The sequence below is a fragment of the Gekko japonicus genome, unplaced genomic scaffold (genome assembly GCF_001447785.1).
Source record: "Gekko japonicus isolate JY-2015 unplaced genomic scaffold, Gekko_japonicus_V1.1 scaffold4097, whole genome shotgun sequence".
In the NCBI taxonomy this organism is placed as follows: Eukaryota; Metazoa; Chordata; class Lepidosauria; order Squamata; family Gekkonidae; genus Gekko; species Gekko japonicus.
In genome coordinates, this window is record NW_015160955.1 from 3736 (window position 1) to 11790 (window position 8055).

General features: G+C 48.6%; 1 long non-coding RNA gene across 1 annotated transcript in view; it reads left to right on the plus strand.

Moving 5' to 3' along the window:
* The first annotated feature begins 341 nt into the window (after positions 1 to 341).
* Positions 342 to 8055, plus strand: part of LOC107122259 — an 11465-nt gene continuing 3751 nt past the window's right edge. The window contains exon 1 of the long non-coding RNA XR_001482902.1: positions 342 to 951. This is a non-coding gene — a long non-coding RNA (uncharacterized LOC107122259). The remainder of the gene's footprint in view (positions 952 to 8055) is intronic.

Consider the following 8055-nt stretch of genomic DNA (forward strand, 5'->3'; position numbering starts at 1 on the left):
CCCAAGCAATGTTGCAAACCAGTGATCTGCTCATTCTTCATATCACAAGATTTATTTCTGAGCATTCATTCAACAATTCAGTTATCGCTCTCAAGTATGTAACATTATGTGCTGAAATGGTAAAAATAAGTTCTCAAGCTTTCTTCATTCAACCATTGACAGTTCGGGTCTGTGACAAAGTCATGTGTCACCCTTTCCCTCTAACTTTGCCTATTAACTTCCTAGCTTTATTTCCCTTGAGGGAGAAGATCTTGGTTCCATTTTTAAAGATTGATCAGGTTATTTCTTTTCGTAGTGAACACATTTGAGAATATTTTGGTATCTGCCTGTTCCACAGACACGAAGCTGACAGACAAGAGAGGCACGAATCAAGGCAGCGTTCTGCCAGCCCTAGCCCGAAACGTTCAAGACGCTCAAGCTCTGGCCATGCCAGGCATTGGACTCGGTCACGATCAAGGAGCTCTGGGCGTCACAGGGCAAGTCGACCAAGAAGTCGAAGTCCAAGTCGGCATTCTGCCAGTCCTTGCCCAAAACATTCAAGATGCTCAGGCTCTGGCTATGCCAGGCATCGAACTCGGTCACGATCAAGGAGCTCTGAGCGCCGCAGGACAAGTCGACCAAGAAGTCGAAGCCCAAGGCACCCTTCTAGTCCCAGACACCGGTCAAGGTCTCCGCGGCACTCTAGTAGATGGTCTCGAAGTTCTTCCAGCAAGGAGAGAAGGAGGCATGAATCAAGGTGGCATTGCCCTGGCTATGCCAGGCGTCGGACTCGGTCACGATCAATGAGCTCTGAGCACTGCAGTACAAGTCGGTCAAGAAGTCGAAGTCCAAGGCGCCTTCCTAGTCCCAGACACCGATCAAGGTCTCCAGGGCAATCTTTGCCTTCTAGTAAACGGTCTCGGAGTTCCTCCAGCAAGGAGAGAAGATCGGGAAGCTCAACTAGATCCACAGGTAATATGATGAATATTATTTACTAGCTGAAATTCTTGAGGTTGTCTGCCCAGCTAGCTCTGTGTCTAAAGCAAGGGTCCCCGACTTTTTTGCACCTATGGGCACCTTTGGAATACTGACACAGGGTGGTGGGTGCATCTACAAAATGGCTGCCACAAGAGACAGAGCCAACCATAGAAAGGTTGAGACTCTATTGATGCTGTTTATCAGCATGGAATGGTGGCTTTCAGGGTATTGGCAAGGTCTTTCCTTGGCACCCCCACATCAAGGTGGGCCACAGCCCCATAGGTAACCGGGGAGCTGGGTTCTCTGGAAAGGTTGGTAAGATGGCTTGAACACCATTGACAGGAAACTCAGGCTGAATCAAACGGATCACACTATAGAGCTCGTTGGAGAGGCGATGAGGTAGTAGTGTTGGTGGCCAAGGAGGATTCTTTTGCATCACATTGGCTGAATCTCATCCAGTGAAATTATTTAAGTTAACTGAGGGCTAAAAGTGGCCTGTGCCCAGCAATGTTCCCTCTAAGCTGTGGAGTCTTGTGACCTCTGGAGAACGGGTGTACCCGCCCTGGTCCACTATATTGATAGACTTGGTCTCTGGAGATTAGGGCTGTTGGCCAGAGGCCTCCTGGCTGGTAGACCAGGCCTCTGGAGGACAGGTCTACCCACGTCTGTCCACTGTGGGGGTTGGCCTGGGCACTGGAGAACAGGTTTACTTGCCAGAGGCTTCCAAGCTGGGAGCCCTGGCCTCCTGCCCCTTTCCATTATATTGGTAGACCTGGTCTCTGGAGAATAGGTCTACCAGTGTAGTGGAAAGGGGCGGGTAGACCTGGCCTCCGGAGAACAGGTCTACCCACCCCAGATTAGAAGGCAGCGGGAGACCTATGGAGGAGCCCCAGGCCGGATTGTCAGTGGAAGGCTATTGGGGGGAAGGTGGGCACACGGCCTGCCTCCCCAGACCTCCTTTCCTGACAGAGAGGGCCCTCCGCAGCCAATGTTCCCTCTAAGCTATGGAGCCCTGTGAGCAAAAATTCTACTTTGTGAGCTATTGGCATTAAAGTTGTGAGCAGGAGATTTGGCTGCTGCATAAATTAGTTTGCTCTTGAGCCCTCCTTCCTGAGCTAAGACAAAAATGTGTGAGCCAGAGGCTAAAAAACTGTGAGCTAGCTCACACTCACTCATCTTAGAGGGAACACTGTCCGCAGCCCCCCTCACAGTGCTGGTGGCAGGAGGCCCACAGAAGAGCCTGGAAAAAAGGTGTGAGGATGGAAAGGCAGACACACGACCTGGAGGCCCGTGGTGGGTAAATCTGTTCTGCAGTGGCCAGGTCTACCCACCCCTTTCCACTATACTGGTAGACCTGGCTTCCGGGGAACGTGTCTCCCAATGTAGTGGAAAGGAGCAGGTAGACGTGATCTCTGGAGAACTGGTCTACCCGCCCCAGTCCACCAAGGACATTGAAGGGGTGAAAGGTGTCTGTGTGTCCTCTCTGGAGAACAGCTTGACCCTAGACCTCCATTCCTGCCACAGAAGGCCCCACACAAGAACCTGCCTGTCAGCTTACCTGGCTCTGTTCCCCCCCGGACTTCCATCCTACCCTGTGAGGGGCCTGCAGACCCCCTGACAGCTCCAGACCGGAGTGCAGCCCAGGCCCGGGATTGCACATGTGTGCGACTCTGGACAAAACTACCCAGCCACCCCAGGGTCCCGCCTGACAGCTTGCGAACCCGGCACTGCTCCCCACCACCACTGGACCACCGTCTTACCTAGTGAGGGGCCCGCCACCCCCCCTGACAGCTCTGGAGCATTCCTGGGCCCAGGGTCACAATCAGGGTGGGGGGGGCAGAGGAACAGCCCACTTTGGAGTCCAGACTAGGATTACAGCTTCTGGGGGCCAAGGGGAGGGGATGCCTTGGGCTGAAGCCTCCAGGTGCATACAACATCTCAGCAGGGGGGGCGGGATATAAATCTGATAATAAATAAGTAAACACTGGTGCATGCATGCTTCCACTTCTCTCCCCCCACCTCTACCTCCTTGACCTGGGGATTCGTCGGGTGGCCAGCCTGGCTTGGCAGCTTTGCAAGAGGCATCCAGTACCAGGAAATTTAATAATAATAATAAAAGATATCCCCCCCCAGGATCTCCACCATCCTTCCCAGTGAGGGGGCCATGCCCCTATGGCCCTGGTGGCCGGAGGCCCACAGAGGAATCATAGAATCACAGACTTAGACACCTACAGTATCCCTGTCTCGTGTTTGTCCAGATGCTGCTTAAAGACTGCCAGCAAGGGGGAGCTCACCGCTTCCCTAGACAGCCGAGTCTGCTGTTGCACAACTCTTATTGTAAAAACGTTTTCCCACATATCCAGCTGGTACTTTCCCGCCCTTAATTTAAACCCATTATATTGCAAGTCCTCTCCTCTGCTGCCACCAGGGACAGCTCCCTGCCCTCCTCTAAATGGCAGACCATCAGATACCTAAAGAGAGTCATCATGTCCTCCCTCAACCTCCTCTTCTCCAGAGTAAACATTCCCAGGTCTCTCAGTCTCTCCTTGCAGGAATTGGTCTCCAGGCCCTCGATCATCCTCGTCGCTCTCCTCTGCACTCGCTCTATTCTGTCCACATCCTTTTTGAAGTAAGGCCTCTAGAACTGCACACAATACTCCAGGTGTGGCCTGACCAATGCCGTGTACATCGGGATTATGACATCTTGTGATCTGGATGTTATGCTTCTGTTGATACACCCCAAGATCACCGCATCACACTGGATGCTCATATTTTTTGGTCCACCCTTACCCCAAGATCTTGTTCACACACACTGCCACTCAGAAGTATTTCCCGCATCCACTATGTGCGTTCCTCATTTTTGTTACCCAGATGTAGAACTCACCACTTATCCTTGTTAAATTGCATCTTGTTCACATCCGCCCACTTTTCTGTGCCATTGTAACCTCTTGACTAGAGACACAGACTTTGAAATCCCGGTTCGGTTTGCATACTGAACTGGCGCGCGTCCCGAATGGGTTCTCTTAATATGAACCGGCCTGTTTCGCAGATCAGTTTGTGAATTGATTTGGATGAGAAATGCCCCCCTGCCCGGTCGTAGAGGCCCCAAAACCAGAGGGCATCTCAGCTGACACTTCCCTGCCTGCCCACCAGGTTTGGACTTTGAGAGTCCGAAGATTGGACTTTGAGGGTCTGAGTTACAGAACCCCAATCCAGGTGCCCCAGGAAAGTGCTTTTTGGGGAGATGTCAGGCATGGGTTCAGGAGCGTATGGAATGGACCTTGGGTTAGCTAGAGGCATCCAAATCCCAGCATACCTCCCCGGGATGCCCCTCCACCTGCCCCGCAAGTTATGTGTGGGTTGGAATTTGAGGGATCTGAATTACGGATCCCCAAATAAGGTGCCCCTTTTTGGAGAGATGCCAGGTGTGGCTTCAGGAGTGCGTAGACCAGACCACCCTCCGTCCAACTGAAAATGTGACCACTGGGTAGGACAAGCCGGCACACGTTGCCTGTACCTGGGAGCCACCTGCACGCTTGAGGGTGCCCTGCTTCCACATGGCCGCACCCTCCCTCCCTCCCTCTGCACACTGACCTTTCTTCCTGTATTTACTCTTCTGCCACTGTCCTCTTTGAAATGCAGGTTTGTGTTCTCAGGCATCAGTTTCCCCTTTCTCCTCCTCTCTTTCTCTCTGGATGAAAATGCGCTCTGTACCTGCACACACCAAGTAAGGGATGTGTGGCCCTCTTTTGGCACCACGAGGCAGATGGGCCTCTTGCCATCTGTCTCCGTCCTTTAGCTAGTAAGTTCGTAATCTATCAATCTCTGCTCTTTCCCGTCCAAATAACGAGAGAAGTATTTCTCTTCTAAACTTGCAGTGTGGCTCTGTGTAGCTTTGTAAGCTGAGTAACCTGGTAAAGTGATGCTCCTGCGTTTGTGGCTTTATTTAAGCACTCTGCTAACTAGTGGTGACTGGACTAACCACGCCTCAGTAGGTCATGGGCCCAGCCTTAACCAGGTAAACCAGCTTAACTAGTACTGGTACCACTGGAAAAGTCTGTGGATCCAAAGTATTGAATCTGCCTCCCTCAGCAGCTAGACCAGAAATCGGTGTGGTAAATGAATTTTTCTCTTACCAATAAGTAATTTCTGGAGACAGACTTTCCTTCAGTGAAGCAGATTTTATTTGGATACAGCCTGCAGGCAGGGTGCCCCTCGCTGCTCAGGGAGCATTGAGAACCCACACCGAATCAAGTTATTCAGCCTACTTATATACTCTCCCCGGAGTGGTGAAGAAAATAAAAAATGCCCTCTTCTGGCCACCAGAGCTGGTGACAAGAAGTTACATACTGCAATTCCCGGATGCCTAATTACTTCACTTCTGCTTTTTATTTAGTATTTTCCTTAAAAGGACATAATTCCTTTATGCCAAACATGGTATTAACTTTTTCTACTCTTTCCTAACCTTTCTTCATAACCCACAACGGCCCACCGCAAGTATCTTGAGACAGGTCTTCTCGTAAATGGGACTTTTAGACCGCAAGATGTCCCATTTCATCAGGCCTGTCTTGGGCCATCATCTCTGCGACAGACTTTGTTTCTCAGAGCCAAAATGCCAAGTTCCTTATTTCTTAGGTTGGTCAGCCTTCATGCATTTAAGAAAATAAGAGCATATAAAGATACACAGAATTAAGTACAATGGTTCCTCTGCATAGCCCCTGCATCTTCTCCTTCCATGGGTAATCACTCCCCTTAGTAGCTTCTCTTCCCATCTCCCAAATTGCAGGTTCTTCCCTGCCTCTGTTTTCACAATTGACAATAATCTGACTATGCTTCTGCTTTTTAAGTAAACCAGCTTCAGCATCTATTCTCAAGCAATACACTCTTAATTTCAGTACACAGCAAACGTCCCTCTAGCTGAAGGCAGTTTTCTATAATTTTTAAAGTAAAATGGTCCTTAATTTATGTGAAATATTTCCACTTCTGCTTTCTGCTAGATGTAGCATTTTGCAAGGTCTTCTGTTAAGTTGTTGTGCAGGCTGTCGGCTTGTGTGGCTAACTCCCCCATTTTCACAATTCCCCTGTCTCAACTTTATAATAAGCCTTTAATCCATTGATTTCCAGCAGTGCAATTTTTAAAGCAAGGTTTTTAAGATCAGAAGCCGCTTATATTATTGCATTTCTCACAGCGGGCTGGCAGGCTTCATTCTTTTGCGAGACAAAATCATTGAAAAACTGCTTGAGGCAGCCTGCTTGTGAAACACGGAGCTTTAGGTAGAGAGACAGAGGGAAAAAAGAAAGCATCACGTCTGAGGCTTGGGACAAACAAAGCCCCCTAGTTCCCCACACAGGGAGCAGCTATGTGGAATGCCGTGTGTGTCTGAGGTTTGCCCTACTATGATCCATCTCTGGAAGTTCGCCTGGAGAAGGATCCCCCCCTTCCCCCCATGACTGATCGCAGGAGGAAAAGGCATGACATGATCGCAGGATGACCATCGAGCTCAAGGCATTATAGTGAGTTCTTTGTCTGCATGTTATTTGTCTAAAATACAGAACTTTGAAAAATGCTAAACGTATCTGCGATGTGCTGGTCAAATCGCACATTCAGAAAGGATGGCCTTCATGACTGATGTTCAGAACTAATTTGAAATATAGAGAGACTGAATGTTTCCAATTGCATGTAAACTCCATGCAGGATATTTTCTCTCAGCCTGCTGATTCAGGGGAGACCCTAGACAAACCAGCTGAAATAGCTGCTTTGTCTCGTTCACTCCCCATGAGTTTCATTCCAGTAATTTCATACCTGGAAATTAAAGGAGATTTAAGCTTTGAGGAGGCTGTGAATCAGATTTCTTTGGAAGTTTCCTGTAGGAAAGCATTGTCTCAAGGCTTGCAAATGTTTCTGGATCACTTTTAAACCAGGTTGCGTTTAAACCACCACGGAGTCTCAAGAACTCCAGAGCTGGAGCTTATTCACTCAGTCCCAAAGTTGGCAACCCCCAACCTTCAGAGCCATCAAGGAAGGAATGTGCAGGTGGGTGCCAAGCCACTTCCCTCTACTTCAGACAAAAGAGCTCAGATTTCCTGCCCCGGTTGTGGGGGGACGGCCCACTCCAGGGCAGCGTGTCCCTCACCGAAGGCAGAGAAGCCCAATGATTTCAAAGGGAAATCTGATCACACTTTTAAACATAGAAATTATTCTATTTTTTTAATAATGAAAAGAATAGAGAGATACTTTTAGATTCTGGAGCTATGCAGTCACTGTTTAGCTCAGAGGAATCGTCAACTGAAGTACAAGAATTAAAAATGCCGATCAGAGTGTTTCTGGCCAATGGGAACTTTCTGAAGGCAAATCGTGTTGGAACTGTGATTTTACCTGTGAATGATGCGGAAGGACAACTTAACATTGAGAATGTCCTCCTGATTCCGGAACTAAAAACAGATATCCTGTCAATAAGTGAACTGGCCAAACCAGGATGTGAAACACTTTTTAATGCTCGTGGCCATTTTGTTATAAAAGATGGACCAGACCTATGTCAAAGGAAAATTAGTAAGCAGACTTTATAGTGTGGAAAGGAATGAAGATTTTTGCATCGATTTCTGCTCTCCTGAAGTGTACCATGAGAATTCTGAATTGTTTGAAAATGATGCGTTAATTGTACACAGAGCAATGCCCCAAAAGGAATGTGTAGAGATACCAGATGAATGTGATCAAACTCCAAAATATGAAGGTGTGGCAAAACTCGAGTCAGACAGTGACTATGAGGAGAAACCACCTACCCAAGAAGTAAATGTTGCTAACACTTGCAACACAATGGATGCAGTACCCTGTGGTATAGGAGAACATGCCATAGGAATATTCAAAACGTTAAAGACATGCAAAATAAGGGCTTGGTGAAAGGTGTAAACTTTACTGAACGTGATTCTAATCCAACTTGTGTTTATTGTTAACAAGGAAAAAGCAGTAGACAGCCATTCCCTCAGCACAGCACAAGGAAGACCACAGCCTCACTGCAACTGATCCATACTGACTTGGGGGTGGGGGGGGACCTCTTCCTGCTACCCTCGGTGGGTACTGTTATGACAATGCTCATAGAC